This window comes from Octopus sinensis, linkage group LG3 (genome assembly GCF_006345805.1).
Source record: "Octopus sinensis linkage group LG3, ASM634580v1, whole genome shotgun sequence".
Classification (NCBI taxonomy): domain Eukaryota; kingdom Metazoa; phylum Mollusca; class Cephalopoda; order Octopoda; family Octopodidae; genus Octopus; species Octopus sinensis.
Window position 1 is genome coordinate 25,521,891 of NC_042999.1, and position 20,000 is coordinate 25,541,890.

General features: G+C 34.5%; 1 protein-coding gene across 3 annotated transcripts in view; it reads right to left on the reverse strand.

Moving 5' to 3' along the window:
- The window catches only part of LOC115209874, an 845,616-nt gene that overhangs the window by 242,493 nt on the left and 583,123 nt on the right, over positions 1 to 20,000 (reverse strand). For all 3 annotated transcript variants that reach the window (XR_004998167.1, XM_036500912.1, XM_036500913.1), the window contains exon 4: positions 15,618 to 15,717. The gene's annotated coding sequence lies outside the window, so the exon portion shown is untranslated. The remainder of the gene's footprint in view (positions 1 to 15,617; positions 15,718 to 20,000) is intronic.

The window sequence follows — 20,000 nt, forward strand, 5'->3', positions numbered from 1 at the left end:
TCTTTATAATAAATTTTAGATTTGCTTTTGCCATTAGGTTTGTGTCGTTACATTGAGGTTGTTGTTTCTGTGGATGTTATTGTTCTTGTTAGAAATGCAAATTTTTAGAGCTATTATTATCTGCAAATAAATGTACCGATATAAATATTCTTTTATTGGAAATGACACCTGAGATAATGTTTGAATGTGAGACACATTCATGACACCAGATTTATTGAACGGATGTTTTCTGTTTATTGAAAACATGACCGACACCTTGCCGATACGGCTCTATACATTACAATATAGAAAATAAATATGGGTGAAAGCATTATGCGAATGTGCCACCTGCTAAATATAGCAGCTTATTGAGAAGAAAAAGAAGGCGGAATGAAAATGCTTAGTAATTTTCTCAATATACGCAAATTAGTATTATTATGCATTGCCTGCTTGATGCTTCCTAACTTGATGCTTACTAAGCGCAACATCAGATAATTTCACACAAAAATATTTCAGTTTACATGACCAAATTTCCCTGGAAGTCGACTTAAAGGATGTACAAATACATCATATTTTTGTCACTCTCATTATAGAATGGAAAATGTAAGATCCCTATGATGAGGGGTCTTACACAGAAAAAGCCTGCAGAATCGTTATTTCTGCCAACAGTTTCTGTAATTTAAACACATAACTTATATGTATGTACACGTATGGCTCATCAATGGATACATATGAAATTGTTTACGATATGAAACCTCATTGAGAATACACATGAAAAGAGAATTATATGCATACCTCTTTACATCCATACAGATCTCTCTCTCTCTCTCTCTCTCTTTCTCTCTCTCTCTCTCTCTCTCTCTATATATATATATATATATATATATACATTTGTATGTATATATGTATCATGTATGTATACACACACAAATATATAGGGGCAGGTGTGGCCGTGTTGTAAGAACCTTGCTTCCCAAGCTCATGGGCCGACTAAACCTTGAGTGGATTTTGTAGACAGAAACTGTAAGAAGCCTGTCGTATATATATATGTATATTTATATATATATTTATATATATATATATATATACACTCGTGTATGTCATTGTGTTTGTGCTTGTCCCCACCATCGCTTGACAACCGGTGTTGATGTGTTAACGTCCCGTAACCTACCTGTTTGATAAAAGGTACTGACTGATGAAGTGCCAGGCTTTTAAAATGTAATGATCTGGACTCATTCGACTAAAGATTCTACAAGGTAGTGCCCAGCATGGCTGTAGTCTAATGACTAAAGCAAGAAAAAAGTAAAAGAGCACACATTTCTGCTTATGTCTCGGCATTTCTTGGTCGGTGGAGCTCAGCTTGTGTTGTCCCAGAGGTCATCGTTGCTGCTTTCATACTCTGCATATTTTCCATCTATGATGTCTCGGAGGCATGTGTTTTTGATGGCTTTACACTTTACGAGGTGGACTGAAAATTTCATACGCTGACTACGAAAGAGTGGTACTAGAACTGTGAAGCCTCGCATGCATACATTTCAAAAGTGACTAGGGGCGACGTGTCTGGAAAATGGATAAAATTTGGGACTGTGGTATTATCAAGTACATGACGAAAATGGTTTAGCTCTCAAAGACATTCATGTTGGCATGGTTGCAATTTTAGGAAATAACACTCCAGATTCATCAACAGTGCAAAAGTGAATGGCTGAATTTAGGAGGGGAAGGGAGATTCTTGAACGTGACTCGAAATCTGGACGTCTTGGAAATGACAGCACCGGAGAAAACATTGATAGTGGTCAATATATGGTGTTGGAAGTAGGTGATTGATTAAAAATCAAATACACAATGCTATCAACATACCTTGAGAAAGACCTCAGCGTACCAGGCTGATTACACCACGGGAAAATCTGATATAGCTTTAGGCAGATCCAGCAGATTTCCTTAAACGTGTCCTAATCCAAGATGAGTGTTGGGTTCATCACTTGGAGCCAGAGATAATGGAAACACTCCTCAATTAACATAAAGAAGGCCAAGACCGTTTCATTTTCAGGAAAGGAGATGGCCTCAGTGTTTTGGAATGAAAAGGCATTATGGTTTTGGGTCACACCATTAATGGAGAGTACTATGCCAACTTGCCCAGGAAAACTTACGAATGTAGACTTGTTTCATGATGCTCAATTACACAAATCCTTGGTTTTCATGGCTGCTGTGCGTGGCCAAGTCTTTCAACTAGTTGATCTGTCTCCCTACTCTTCTGTTTTGACCCCATCTAACTACCATTTCTTTTCCAACATAAAACCTCCAGTTGGCTGAAACCACTATCACAGTGGTGATGACGTCACATCTGCTGTTACTCACTCGTTTTTAGGAATAGGATGAAAGCTTCTTCATCAATGGAATCCAAGCACTGCAACACTGATGGATGAAGTGTGTGGACCTCAAAGTGTCTCATTTGAGCAGACTAAGACTGTTCAGCCGACCTTCGTAATAGAGATGTTAAAAATAATGCCAGACCTCTGAGTAAGTCTTTTTCAAATGTGAAAATACTGTACATCAGGCCTAACCCACTCTTCATTCTGAACAACGTATGCATTGTCCCCAAAGGAAGAATTAGTCTACACCATGGACTGGAGACAATATAAGTTGCAGATGTTACATTAGAGTGATTCTTCGAGAGAAATGTTTAAATAAAGATTAGAGTTCATTTGTGTCTCTCTCGCAGTCTAGTGATGAGTACTTTGGTTTTGGTGCCCTGTTTTCTCTGTCGATTCCGTTTAGGAGAATAGTCTTTGCTTTACATATAAATGATGGATGGTAACAGACAAATGATATTTGCTTCTGTGGATTTTAAGAGAAACTAGAACTGCTGTTACTACAAGCGATGAAGAATAGGAAGGAAACAAAAGTTTAGTACTGTGTCATTTTTCTAAGAAATGCATATGAAATTCGGGAACTGATATGAAAGATCAATTTGTTTCAGTTTATTTCCCCTTTCTATTTCAGCATGACTAAATCGCCTTTTCAAACATTTGAAACTGGTAGCATATTTTTATCAAAATAGAAATACTGTCTTTCATTTATCTGTGATAAAGTTCTCAAGGTACATTCTTCATTTTTTTTTATTTTTCAAAATACACAGAAACACACTTTTAAATCGACTAAATGTACGGTGAGGTTCTTATCAAAGTGAAAAGTTTGAGAAGTTCTAATGCATATAACTTTAAAAATATGTTATGTCACTTTATGACTTTTGTCAAACAATATACATTTTCATATTTTTCAGTTCTATTTTTCTTGCTTGTGTCACCACATATGTGTATGTATGTATATATGAATGTATACATGTATGTATATATGTATACATGTTTGTATGTATATATATAGATACACACACACATACACACATATATATATATATATATATATATATATATATATATGTATGTATATATGTATATATGTATGTGTATATAGGTATATATATATGTATATATATATATGAGTATATGTATATGTATGCATATATACATGTATATATGTATATGTATATATATATATATATATATATATATATATATATATATTATATATATATATAAATGTATGTACACACACACACATACATATATGTGCAGCACACACATTTACACTCATGGTCTATCTGTCTGTCTGTCTCTCTCACTCGCACACGTACACACCCGTACACACACAGTGCACTCACTCACACGCACACACACACACACATCTCCGTGATAAAATGTCGACACGAGGGAAGCGTAATGAGCCTATGTGTTTCCAAATACTTCCTGTACCTGTTAAAAATAATAACTAAATCCTCATTAGCCCAGTTCCCTAGTCTGAAAATTAGTTAACATATAGGGCGATGTACATGTCGCAATATTATATCCGAAAAATACGGAACATTTACTACTGAAACAATGTGGACTTTTCGTCAGTTGAACAAAAGCTGATGAGAAGTTAAATGATAGAAAGAATGGTGAAATACACGAATGACTTTCAGTTTCACTTTTCAGTCATTCTGAGTTCATAATGTACGATTTTATTTTGATTGCGCGCTGGAATATTGATGTATTTCAACTGGGCGTTCGGCCAAATTCTCTGAGTGAAATCCGAGTTGATGTCGATTATATCGACCTTATTATATTGACAACAGACATAGACGTTCACCCGAGGTAGATGGATATGAAATGAGATCATCAGTAAGCTACGAAACCACTGTTATATAATGAGTTCAGTTTTCTAACGTTTTCTTTGTCGTTTTCTATGCGTTTCTAATTTTCTCTCCGTTTTATCTATCTACAGACACACACGCAGACAAACACGTACTCAAACGCATGAACACACTCTCAAACGCACGCATACACACACGCGCACGCGCAAACACGTACATAACACAATGTCATATGTTACCGAAGAATTATAGCCGGCGCAGAGAATCAAGAAATATCTGGAACTTTCATATCATTATGAAAATGGCAAGAAGGAAAACTACGGACATGAGTTACTGCCGCAATAAGTGTCACTTCTACAGGTGTTTCCTTAATTGCAAATTGATATGATTCTTAGATATATACCGGAAGTATATAAGCTCCGATTCTTGAAATTATCCCTGTGCCTCGCCGATAATCTTTCGGAATAACCACAAGACATTTTATTTCAAACTTCTCTGGAGAAGTTGATATCAATAGATAAGAATATACAAACCAATGTTAACGAAGGAACTTGGAACAAGAGTTTCTTCTTGGAAGTTACTAAGTAATATTTAGAAGAATAACATTATCAATGAATAAGATTGTTTAATGAAGCGAGGGAAATGTAAATGAAGTCGATTTATGCAGTAAAGATATATTATGAGGAATTTTTACTGTGAAATGTAATTTTAAACTTCTTTCTCTTATTATTTTCAGTCATTAGATTGCGACCATGCCGGAAGAGTACGTTCAATGGTTTAATCGAACAAATCGATCCCATTATTTGTTTTTAAAGTCCGGTACTTATTCTATCAACTCTTTTGTCGAACCTCTAGTTTACGATGTCATCAACAAGCATCGGTTGTCAAGCGTTGGTGGATGACAAGCACAAAACACATATATGTACATATGCATACATACACACACATATCTCTCTCTCTCTCTATCTCTCTCTCTCTCTCTATATATATATATATATATAACAAAACAAATAGTTAGGGGTTATCAATCCGGTTGAAATACTTCATAAGTCCTCCGTTGTCACACCACGCTAACAATATTACTTACATAAGTGAAGAACTCCAAGTAATCTTTTGGTAGGTTTCAAAGTTATGGCTCATCACAATTCTATATTGTAAATCTGCGAATGAGCTTCAAATAAAAAAATTTTTACAAAGTCATGCGGAGAAAATCCCTGGAGAAGGACATCATGCTCGGAATGGTCAGTGGCAAGAGAGGCCGACCAACAACCCGCTGGCTTGACACCATCAAGAGTGATACTGAAAGAAGCGGCCCAGGATAGAACTGACTGGAGGACACTGATCCAACGAGTAACCGAGAGTCGACATCGACTGAGCGGATATATAGAGATAGATAGATATATAATTCATTTATTATAGCAAATTTGTCTATAATGACAACTGGAAACAGTTGTCATTATAGACAGCTTCACTCAACTGATATATTGATAAATTGAGGTAAATTGAAAGACCTAAGAAAACTAGTGATACCTTCGTGAGAGCCAATTCCAGCAATGGCTCTGACGAAGGTATCATTAGATTTTTTTGGTCTTTCAATTTTTTTGTCTTACAATTTACCTCAATTACTAATGATCTCCCATGGAATATAATCAGATTCATGCTTATGTTTAGTGAGGACTGGAGGAAAATATACTCCTTGTTTGATATTTTGAATAAGCAAATTCAATGAAATTCTATGATTTAGAAGATTAGTCTATTTGATAGAAATATTTTTGCAAGTGTTGGATGTATTGTTTTCAAATTTTGGAACAAGACGAGCAATTTCGACGGAGTAGGTAAGTCGATATCAACGACTCATGTGTTCAACTGGCACTTATTTTAATGACCCTGAAATGATGAAGGGGAAAATCAGCCACGGTGACATTTGAACTCAGAAAGTAAAGACAGACGAAATGTCGTTCAGTTTTTTGCGCGGCGTGCAGCAAACAATTATGCCAACTCACCGTCCTTTAATGTAGAAATAAAACTGAAGCAAATGAACAGCAAATATATAGTGCGTGTGTTTTATTGGCTAAACTGGCAACATGACCATCTCTAAATACAACAATATATATATATATATATATATATATATATATATATAAAGGGAAAGTTTACGAAAATAAACAAAAGACGAAGGCAGGTGGAGTACAAACAGACAAATGTATTAGTATAGCGCTCAGGAATAGAAAAAGTATTTTACGTTTCGAGCCTACGCTCTTCGACAGAAAGATACACAGAAGAAAACAAGGAGAGAAAAAATACATGTAGGAGCTGACGATCTATCATAGCGTCCTGACTTCGGACATATATATATGTATGTATATATTTATGTATATATATGTGTGTGTGCATGCATGAGTGTGAGTGTGTACACACACATATATATTTATACACATCTATATATAATTACACACACGCGCACACACATATATATTGTTGTATTTGGAGATAAAAAATTGACAATTATGATTTGGGTCGTTCATATCATTTACTGCAGATTAGTAATATCAATGAGATTCTAGAACCATTTGTTATATTAAAAAAACAAACTATGCTTTCATTTTAAGAGGAAGATAGATAGATACAATAACGTTTGTGGCTATCTAATGCTTGATGGTAATTAAGTATGAAAAATATAACTTAGTATAGTACGGCTTTTACGCAATATATTTCTAAAACACAACCCTGCATTTTTTAGCATTTTCTTTACGTTTCAAATTGACAAATGATATACTGTTATTCCCTGTGTAATTTAGATGCAAATGATTACAGTCAAAAGTTGTTTGAAGCCAATTAACAGAACTTTACGGTTTGACACTACTCATTATAATTTTCCAAAATTTCTACATGGACAATTTTTTTTTTCATATTCGTAACCATTTTGTTTCAGCAATAAACAATAACAGAAGATTGAAATTTTGTTTTTTGATTTTATTTCCGCCAATCAGATGCATCAACTCTAGGCAGTCGGAATTGCTCTATTCTCTTGCAACATTTGATTTTCGTTTTTTATGACACTTGTTCACCTAGTATTATTTTTAACTATCAAAACTCATATAGTTTTAAAGGTATTAACTTCCAAATCTAATTCTACATTTTATAATCAGTCTTAATTTTGTCAAATATATTGAATACAAAAATTTCAGAAATTTAGATGTTTTTTTTTTTTAGCAAATGCTTACTTTCAACTGATAAACACGTAGGATACCAGCCAGCGCAACCTCAACTAATGATAATAAATTTACACACACTGACAAAAACACGCACACACAAACATACAGAAACACAGCCCTGAAACACACATGCAGACATATTTACATACATATATACATTTGTGTATTTATGTATGAATGTGTGTATGTATGTGTCAAAATATGTAATATGAAACAAGAAAAAATTTTACTTGAAAATATCTGTATTTTATCTCATCAAAATGCTGGGAAACAAAAATAAAATTCTATCTTATTGACAGTTATGTATACAGATATTTATTATATGCACAACTGGCGAACATATTCTGTTTTCCCAAGACTTGTATGTTTAATTAGCCTCCCTAATTTCTGTCAGTGACTTCTTGTTGCTGGCATCGAAACAAAAATGTTTTCAATCAAGTAATAACAGCTAAAATAGTTTAACTAAAACATAAGTGCAATGAAAAATGATAGATGTATATGAGCTGAGTTTGTAAAGTATAAAATTAGACTACAGATAGGCTAATAGTTATATTTCAGTTTGGATAGTCTATGTTTGTGTATGTATGTATGTATGTATGTATGTATGTATGTATGTATGTATGTATGTATGTATTATTTGTATGTATGTATGTGTGTATGTATGCACGTATGCATGTATGCATGGATGTATGAATGTATGTGTGTGGATGTATGTATGTATGTATGTATGTATGTATGTACGTATAAATGTATATATGTATTATGTGTATGTATGTATGTGTGTATGTATGCACGTATGCATGTGTGCATGGATGTATGAATGTATGTGTATGGATGTATGTATGTATGTATGAATGTATGTGTATGGATGTATGTATGTATGTATGTATGTAGTAGAGTGTATGTGTATGTACGTATGTATTGAGTGTATGTATGTATGTATGTAGTAGAGTGTATGTGTATGTACGTATGTACGTTGAGTGTATGTATATATGTATGTATGTATGTATGTATGTAGTAGAGTGTATGTGTATGTACGTATGTACGTTGAGTGTATGTATATATGTATGTATGTATGTATGTATGTAGTAGAGTGTATGTGTATGTACGTATGTACGTTGAGTGTATGTATGTATGTATGTATATATGTATGTATGTAGGTATGTATGTAGTAGAGTGTATGTGTTTGTACGTATGTACGTTGAGTGTATGTATGTATGTATGTATGTAGTAGAGTGTATGTGTATGTACGTATGTACGTTGAGTGTATGTATATATGTATGTATGTATGTAGCAGAGTGTATGTGTATGTACGTATGTACGTTGAGTGTATGTAGGTATGTATGTATGTAGTAGAGTGTATGTGTATGTACGTATGTACGTTGAGTGTATGTATGTATGTATGTATATATGTATGTATGTATGTAGGTATGTATTTATGTAGTAGAGTGTATGTGTATGTACGTATTCGCATATTATACAAACATAATATTTGGTGTTTAACACGTACGGATTGTAAGAACATATCTATCTTTAACTTCTCTGCCTTAATTTGTTCTTGCATGTACCCATGTATATGGTGATGAAGACGATCCCCTTAATACGTGACGGCGCCGGCGTGACATAAGTTATGTCTTAGGCATAATAAACCTAGCGGAGCCCATCTCTCACGTCTTTAAACAGCCGATTTCAGTCACATATATATCGAGTGAGAACTTTCAACTTATGGACACTAAAACCACGCGCACACATGCGCATAGACACACACACACATACACACACCCGCGCGCACGCATGCGCATAGACACACACACATAAACGCACCGACGCGCACGCAGTATGATTTGTACGTGTGATTTGCATGAATCTATCAACGTTTATTTTTTAATGTATAATACACACATGTATATACGCACACATTTATGTCTCTGCGTGTGCATATATATGTGTGTGCACGAGTGTGTGTATGTGTGTGTATGTGTGTATACGTTAGGAAATAGGCACACACACAATACCCGATCTTTCCTATAGAGATAGAAAACGTGCTTACAAATAGAATGCAAATGAGACGAGGTTAGAAAGTCAAGGCGCCAACTTGCATATTTAAAGCCGCAAAATATATTGATCTACGAAATACAGTACCATAATCTTCTATCTGAAGATTTACTTCATTGCTAGATTCTTCCTTGTTTATTCTAACAGTCTGTGAACAACTTCATTGAATGTGAAGCAATATTATTATCATTTTGCGGTCTTTACATTTTGATTTTTAATATCCCTAATTTGGAGTTACCATGGCAGTTGTACGACTTGCGCTGATATAACCGATCTAGCTTCTGCCACTCAGTACTTGACATAAACAGAGTCCTTGAGCAAGTCAGACATATATATGTATATATATACACACACACAAGAGTTACGAAAGTTGTTTTTAATGTTTATTACCAATTGCTTGAAGCTGACTTTCTTCCTACACCCCGATTCCTGTTTACATTGGGCAGACAGCTGATTCATTTAAGAATCGTTATCGTAACCATATCGCCATCTTTAAAGCAATCAATAACAGACATTCAAAATCTCTGGCAGATTTTCTATGGCGAGTTAAGGAGGATAAAAGGAAGTACAGCATAACTTGGTCTATAGTAAGGCACATCATCATCATCATTGTTCGACCGTGGTCGAGACAATGGAATTTACTATGCTACGCCAGACTTCACGGTCCATCATGGCATTACGGAGGTCCTGTTGATGGATGCCTGTATCCCTGGAGATTACATCAGGGTAGGAGAGTGTGCGCCCTCTGGTATTGCGAGTAGATGGCTTCTAGAGGAGAAGAGTAGAAATTGCCTCGATTTCCGCTCTACAACAATGTCCAGCAAACTGGACTCTCCTACCTTTCACAAGAGATGACACAGGTGGTAGTTTCCCATATATTTGCATTTTAGTTGGATGATGCTTCCACGAGAGATTTTGAGCTCTCATAAGGAGGCGAGTGTAGGTTCCATCCAACCACCTCGCAAGCTTCTTTGATAACGTCTTATCTGAGCCATATAGCAGAATTGGTTCGACTGTGGCTTTGAAGATTTCAAGTCTGAAGTCTCTACTTAGTAAGGCACACGAAACCATACAATATAATTTCCAGGAGATGCTGTCTCTGCACCAAGGAATCCCTGCCTACTCTGTGGGCTAATGGGAAGAGCATTAATAGAATTTCTGAAAGACTCTCGGGATGCCTACACGCATATAAATGTACTTTCGCATAATGCAGTGGAATGAATGTTGAGTAACTGTTAGCATAAGTTAATTTATTTTAAGGTATGGATGACATAAGTTTTCTTTTAACCTCCACATTCTTGCCAACACCAAGCACATAGTTAACTTGCTATGTGATCATGTGCCCACCAAACCTCACGCGTGTGTATGCTCACATTTTCGCGGATGGTTGTTTGATCAAGTGTACTTATGACATGCAGCTTGTCCGAGGGCATTTATACATCCATATTTGTTAAATGTTATTTTTAATACGTTTCTCGCTGTATTTCTTGTTCGTTTCTCTTTTTTTACCATCTGTGATTTTATTCTTGTTCTTCTATATAAATGAAGATATTTGCTCCGCCAGGCTGTTTTACTTTCTACAAAACGAGAAGTTATATTGCGGAATTAGTATTCTAACGAGTTGTATCTATTTATCACCCGGCGGGAAACAACTGCACCGCCGGATGCTCCTGAAACAGTTGTTGAATGTCCCATTCATGAGAGATCTATGATAGATGTGATTAATAAATTCTCGTATATTTCATCTTCCGTCTTTCATCTACCACACACACACACACACATACACAAACGCACACACACACACACACACACCACACACACACACACACACTCACACACACACATCATTAAACTTTCTGCCTCTGTGTTCCATCTATCTGCTACTTTTTGGATCACTAGAATCCTATCTGCTTGCAGCAGTGTTCCATGTGTTGAAAAGGTGCTTTCTATTTCATTTACAATGTCAAATCTAGTGTTCCTCAGTGTTTGATTTCATCCCATTCTCTCTTGCTTTGATATATCAAGGACCTACTTGTCTCTACATGCAACAACGCCCACTCTCAGGCATATGACGCGATCCTTTGCCTAACTTCTCTGACCTTGCTTTATCCACATATAATTCCAAACTTGCATTGACTTTGTATACCTCGAGAGCATTCTCAACTGACACCATGCAAATCTGGGTAATTTGAACAGAAAAATTCTCAAGTGATATTGATACGATCCTTCCACCACAGAACGCCCTGCTCGAAACATGTGCAGCAGTAAGCTAGCGCACTATAGCCACCTTATTCTACGATTCTCACTATGACCCCAGTTCTGTCTTGGGTTAAAGCACATCCTTTGTATGATTAGGAATGTATAACTCCATTAGTTCTCTCCAGAGCCACGAGATATTTTAGCTTTTAGTAGCTCCTGACACTCTACAATTCTCAAGTGTTACCCATATTAGAGTACTGCACCCATATCTTGGATGGCGCTACGTTTACATACCCCTTGGATTGTATCCAAAAAAGGACACACACTTGACTAGCATTCTGTTATCAACAAACAACTGCGGTATTTTGGTCTAAGAACGTGGTGTCTTCTCTGTCTTTGCCATCGCTACTCCGGTGACATGTGCTCCTTGCGGTTAATTGGTCTCATACCTCTGTAATGCTGGCATTCTCCACACACTCACCTTTCCATCTCTCATCCATTGTTGCGTCCAAACCCACAACATTCGTACAAATAACTACACCCAGTTCTTTCTGGGCACCGGTTATTTTGAATCTATTACCCTATCATGTCTTTCTTTAGGAATTAATATACAACAGTTCACTGAACTTTGACGTCACAGGTCTCGGAGGGCCTACAGGGCATAAATCGGTAAATTCTGTATTATTGCGCCCGAGTTCCTTCACCAGAAGGGAAGCACCAACTTCGTACAAATAGATATGTTCTGTAACATGTATTGAACACACTGTTTCTCTTTGTAAAACTAAAGAAAACTACACGCACACACACACATGTATATATACTCATATATACATATATTTACATATATTTACATATATACATACATATATTTACATATATATGTATGTATATATATATATATGTATATATATATATTTATATATGTATGTATTTATATATATTTATACATACATATATATATATGTGTGTGTGTGTATACATATACACACACATATAGTTAAATTTCGGGATGGGTCGTTTTTCGCTCTTGCTAAATAAACACAAGTACTGTTTATTCGTTCTTCACTCGTTTCTTACTGTCCTTAGCATTTCTGGACAATGGACAGCAGTTAAAATAATAATAATAATAATAAACGAGTGAAGAACGAATATATAGTGAGTGTGTTTATTTAGCACTCGGAAGCTTACAACAGAAACTCATGAACGTATGTATATACACATGATGGCTGCCCCCTCGTTATCGAGTATGGCCATTGCACGAGGCTTAACTGTTATTGGTGCTATGGTCGAATGTGAAATTTATTTGCTTTTTAAGGCTACAGCCAGCCATTCAGTTGAGACTCACAGCACCATCAACAATCATGAACAATGTAACATGTAACCCAGTACGACCTGTTGCATGGTCTGGCCGTCGGCGACTAAACCGGCAACCCCACCAAGCTTGCTTGGTGAGGAGGATATTTATGTATATACACATATATATATAAATATATATATATATGTGTGTGTATAGGGAGCTGGGAGGGAAGCAGAAATAGACAGAGTGAGAGAGAGAGAGAGAGAGGGAGAGAGAGAGAGAGAGAGAAAGAGAGAAAGAAAACAAGAAGGAGAGAGAGAAAGACGGTGGTGTTTTACAAAAGCTTTTTAAATTGTAAAAAACAACATATATTACATGCTGAAATCGCCAGCGTGAGAAGAGTCACTCCATTTTCCTTGGAAACCTATATATATATTATTTCTTTACTGCCCACAAGGGGATAAACATAGAGGGGACAAACAAGGACAGACAAAAGGATTAAGTCGATTACATCGACCTCAGTGCGTAACTGGTACTTATTTAATCGACCCCGGAAGGATGAAAGGCAAAGTCGACCTCGGAGGAATTTGAACTCAGAACATAACGGCAGACGAAATACTGCTAAGCATTTTGCCTGGCACGCTAACGTTTCTGCCAGCTCGTATTATGGTACACTCTCCTCGTATATGTCAATCATAATTGCAGTACCAAACAAAACTTTTATGCCTTTTGTTCCAATTCATGCAGCTAGATTGAGAAAAATAGTTACTGTTTGCCATACCAAGAAGTTACATAGAAAGTATCAGAGTGATAATTTAATTCAACACTAATTCAACAATAATTTCATTCAACACTAGCTTATTATCTACCACCCAATAAAAACATCATAAACGAATGGATTACATTTATGTTAACTATGTGCAAATTTCCGATCAAACAATATAATTTATTTATTGAAATTACGTGAAATTTCGTTCAATTCGGCTAGGTTTTGAGTCCATGTTTTTGTACGTTTTCCTAAGTGATATAAGCTGCAAAGGTGGAACGCTTTGGCAATACGCTGGTAATTGAAACAAATGGAGGTTGTAGCAGTTTCCCTCTCACTCTATAACACATTTATGAGATAAAGAAGCAATATGTATGTGAAAGAATACTCGAAAAGTTGTCATATGACCTATGGGTAAACAATTAAGTAATATTTAGAGACGTGTGTGTAGTGTTGCAATATTAACAGAAATGTAGATTCATAATTCAAATTCACAACAAAATACCTAAGACACAACATTTGATAAGAAGCCATATGATAAGAAAGCCATAGACCTATGGATGGAGAATAGGTCATAAAAATATGTATATATACATACATTCATGCACATACACATACATTAACACATACATATATATATAAACATGTATGTATGCATTTTTTCTCTCCTTTTTCTCTCCTTTTTTTCTCTCTTTTTTCTGTGTCCTTTTCTGTAGAAGAGCGTAGGCTCGAAACGTTAAATACTTTTTGTATTCCCGAGTGTTATACTAATACATCAGTTTGTTTTGTACACCACCTGTCTTCGTCTTTTGTTTTTTTCGTAAACTCTCCCTATGTGTATATGTATATATATGCGATTTTTTGTTATCCACAAGGGGCTATACAAGTATATATACATATATATATGCACACACACACACGCATATATATATATATATAATATATATATATACAAACGTATTCTCAATAAAACTACATAGATATCAGAATGTTGTTTTTAATATTTCGTTTTGGGATTTGGTTTGCAAGATTCTTTATATGAGTTCGTGTGTTGAAGCATATTGTGTTGTGTCTGGGGAGAGTCATTTTCTTTTTGTGCCTTATAATGTAACATTCTCACTGGTAAAATTTCCACTTATTTTTTATATTTATTTTCCTAAAATCTTCGTTGCGTCTTGCAACCTTTTCAATTGTCTGTTTTTAATAGGTTAGTCATAATTAGAAGTTGTTGAAGTTCACTGTTTGGCTGCTTGAGAGTCAGCAATATTCACATTTATAAATCGTTGTTTAATTTACAAATGCGTAATCTCATTTTTCTAATGTAGTTAACTTAGAGGATTGTTCAAAAAGAACATTACAGTATAGTAGCCATCACAGCATGTAAAATGAAATAACTTCAGAAATTGTTAATGCTTGTCATGCTGTTGTAGTCAAGAAAATGCATTGTAGAGATTTTGTGTTGAGTGAAACGTGGGGAATCAGTGTTCACTGTATGTGTCAGGAAGTCCGGGGTGGCGGCGGCGGCGGAAGGAGTAATTATCCTCAGTCAGAAGGTCTAAAACGAAAGCTTGAAGTGAATAAGATTCTTCGAGAGGTCAAGCAGTGTGGCCCAGAGCGGAACGACACATTGAAACTACTAACTGAGAAGAGGAAACGTTTTTCCGACGAGATTCTACAGACTTGTATCAACCAGAAAAGAACAAAAGGAATAGTAAGTCTTCTCGACCACTATAATATAACAGGAAAATATGTCTTCTAGGTCAACAACGACGACAAAAATAACAAGAACAATAACAACAACAGGAAGATATATTTGTGCATTAAATCATTACGATTCTAAAAGATTTGCATTTTATTTAGAAAAAAAAACGAGAAAAAGAAAGAAAACAAAGATAATAATAAAAGATAAAAACATACCGGCTTATAGAAATTAGAGAATTCAATTTGCGATTGGATGACGTTTCAACTGAAAAACATTGTGGTATATTTTAATGGAAGTTCATGTCCGGAAACAAACCTGTTGAATGCAAGAAATACATTGACGGTTAATAGGAGGGTTAAACTGGAGTTTTAGTATTGTATATATATATATATATATATATATATATATATATATATATATATATATATATATATTTGTGTACATTTAAACACAAAAGAGCTGAGCCTTAACAAGTCGCCTTATATACTAGAAAGAACAGTCAAAAAGTCCAAACCACAGTTAAGAGCAATTTCGAAGGGAAAGAAAAATAAAACATTTACCATATTTTACAGCCGGATCTTACGTATGTATATATATATATATATATATATATATATATATTATATATATATATATATGCATATACATATATGTATACACGCGCACACAGACATATGTGTGTATATACGCACTTCACACTTACAGTCATATGTTTGTGTACCCATGTGTGTATGTTTGTATTATGTGTATGTGTGTGTCCGTGTCTGTCTGTCTGTGTCTGTGATAGACTGATAGTTTGTCGAAGGAAATACTTTACTATTCAAAAGAAAATGAACGCAGCGAGCTAAGCACAATTGTTAGCATGATGGCCAAAATGCTTTGCGCCATTTCTTCCAGGTTTTTACATTTTTTGCGTTGAAATTCCGCCATGGCTGACTTTGATTTCCATTTCTTGCAGCTCGTTATAACATGTATCAGCCAAGTACTGGAGTCGATGAATTGATATGCCCTCTCATCAAATTGCTAGTTTTGTGCCAAAATCAGGAAGAACTACTTATAAAATAAAATTTATAGAAATAAGCCAAATTTATTAATAATTAAATTTTATTATGTGTCTCAGGCTAATGTTAAATGGAATGGAATATCAGAAGTTTTTAAAGAATAGGTTTTTCTTATTCCCTTAAATGCACTTCAGTCATGAACAATTTTGTGAAATGTAGTTACTATGGGCTTATATAAGTAAATATTCCATTTTTGTGAGAGGGTAGTGTATGATCAGAGAGGGATTTCACACTTCTTTCTAGTAGACTAGTGCTATTATTAGTTCTATACAGAACAGAGGTTACAAATTTCTTGTCAGAAACTCCTAGTGATCGCTTGCCATGCTAAAACTATCTGCCAGATATGTCTTTAAAAAAACATCACATCGTCTCAAAAATACAGAACTCGTTAATCGTTTACATTTATAATTAAATAAGATGGGTTTATGAGAAATGACGTGATTGTTGCATTTGATATCTCATTGATCATAAAAATGTTCGATCTAATGTTGAGTTAAAAAGCAGCGACAAAACAACAACGAACCACCGGCATAGATGGTGCGATCTCGCTTTTCCTGCTTCATTATTTTAGCCGAAAACTCAACAGCAACAGCACAATGAGTAAGGTTGCCTTAGATCAGAGTTTCTCAACATGGGTATGTCGAGGTGAATGGCGAGATAGCATAATTAACTTGCTAAGGTTACCTATATTAGTAATTAAATTATACTTATTAAAACTAGTAATCGTCATTAAAATAAAATGAGGGATAAGTATATATCGCGGCTAAAGACATCTTTGAACAAGAATAATCAATATGATATATTTCTGCCTTGAACTGTATATTTTAGGCCTGCAGTCTTGCTTGTTCTCTTCGTATATTGTGATCTCAAATAGATTTTGTTTCGTCGTATCATTATATACAATTGCTGGTTATGTTTCCTTTTTAAAAAAATCATATGTTGAAAAAGAAAGTGAGTCATTAGTCAAGTGAATATGTAAAATACGGGTTTATTCCATCCATAAATAATGAGCTATTGACCCTATGATTAATATATGAAAAAACGTTTACAAAAAAAAAAGAAAAAATTAAAAACCGTCTTATTTTCAAAGGCTTGTTAACCAAACAAAACAGGCAAATATAGAAGGGGTTGGTTATGTCTTATGTACTTTCAAAATTTATTGCAAAATGTCGAAAACCATTAGCGAAACACTTGTCTTACCAGCCATAAATGAAGTTTTGGATACTATGATTTGCCCACGAAAAATTGATGTAACACTGTCAATTCTCAGTAATAGATGACATACCAAAAGATGTAGAGAGTAAACAATGAGATGCCTTAAAAAAAAAGAAGATTTTTATTCATAACTTTACGAGACAATGTATATTTGCTAATGGTTTACGTATGTTATGTAAATGCAATACAGGAAATTATTGAAGAGTTTGTGGTAAACAAATGGTACTTGAAATACATGTTCTAAAATTTTCAAGTTTGTTAAAGACTTTTTTAATGCTAAGAATATTCCTCGCACAACTATCATTCCATGTGCAACAGATGACGTGAAAGATAGGGTTGGCCGCTATCGCGGATTTGTAGTACATCCAAAGGAAGCATTTCCACGTGTATTTGCTGTTCATTTTGTTATTCATCGACAACACTTAGCTGCGAAATATCTTAGTGGTAAACTACATAACGCGTTGACTGAGATAATTAAAATAGTAAATAAAATCAAAACCACTTCCCTGAATGACATTATCGTTTGGAATCTTTACTATGAAAGAGAATTTAATCGCCTGTTTTTATATACTGATGTGCGATGGCTCTCAAAGAGAAATTGTTAAAATTGCTTTTATGATCTTTATGATACTGTTTTAGAATGAATTTCTTAATTCATATGATGAGGACATTTATAAAAATCTAAGCAACGAAAGACATTTTCTCTAAATTAAATGAATTTAACATTTAGTTGCAAGGGAATAATAAGAATTTAATTAAAGTAAAGGGAATTATAAACACATCTATCAGCAAATTAGAATTTTTTACAGTTTCCAAGCCCACACAGAATAGAAAACAATGATAGCAGTTTAATATTATACACGGATATTGATTGCTATTTTCGCATCTGCAGACATTGAAAGAAGACTTAATGATCAGGTTTAAAGATTTTTCCTGATCTTAAAGTACTTGATTGGGTCATAAATCCATTTCTTTCTGATGTCTCTTCTGCTCAACTAAATTTACATCAAGTAATTATCGACTTAAAAAAACGATCCTGTATCTCAAGTATATTTTCAACAGCTTGGTTATGAATCTGTTTGGCCCCAAATGCAAAGCAAGTATTCTCAAATTTGGCAAGAAAATAAATTATTGTTCATTGATTTTCATTGATCTTATTTAGTATAGAAAAAATTCAGCGTGGCATTGCAATTGCTAACTAAGCATCGAAATAAATTTGCAATCAGTCAAAGAGGGAACATACGACTTCTTTTGACTCACATTGAATCTGATATAAAAAAATTAGCTAGATCTCATCAGGCACAAGGAAATCATTAACTTCCAATATGTGAAGTAAATTTTCAACTTTTGTCATTATACGTTTTTTATATCTCCTTCTTGAAGTAAAATTTATAAATTATCATCCATGTTAAATTAATTTAGTCCTGATGATCTAATCGCCACTAGGCAGAATAACGACTTAAAAAGGGACGCTACAAAAATGGGTTAACAACCACTGCCTTATGTACATTGTTAATAAAGAATAAACAGGATGGTCGCAATTAGTTTCCCTTTGCTCATCAAAACTTTATTAAATTCATATTAAAACGTAAAACATTGTGTGTCGACGAACGCTTTTTTGTATACTATTTAGAAAGGCGAGCGTTGTGTAAAAATATCTAAAATATCATAGAATATCACCACGTGTTATGAAGTATTTACGAAAGTAGCATATAGATACAAGTATTGCAAGATGGCGAAGTAAATACGAAGCGAAAGAAATTAATGAAAATTCTGCTTTTACTCAAACTAACCTAGAGCTAATACCACTATCGCCATAAAAAAAACCACAACTAGAATGGCAACAAAATAACTTTAAATCCAACAACGTCTATATATTTGCAAACATGATTCTTGAGGTCACAATTCTAGCAAAAGGTAAACATTGTTCCATAAAATAAAACAATTTTATGAGAATTTTTTAATGGCCGACGGAAACATTAAGTTTTGAAAAGTTGCTCAACATAAATGTTTTTTTTAGCTTTACTTTCGTTAAATTAATGTAGTAGTGTGTATGTATGAGGATATGTATGTAGCTACGCCTACATAAAGGAGAAGTGCTCACACATAAAATTCATGGTTCTATATAGGTTAAAATACTCAGTGTAGAAGTAACGCGAAAATATTGATTGTAGGGAAAAGACTGCAGTGTAACGATGATCTGTGAATTGATCAGTATGTATTACGTGATCAGAGACGGTCACTAAACCGGGAATCGTAAAACATTATAACTTCAATACTACAATACCTACACACAAACACACACACACACACACACACAGA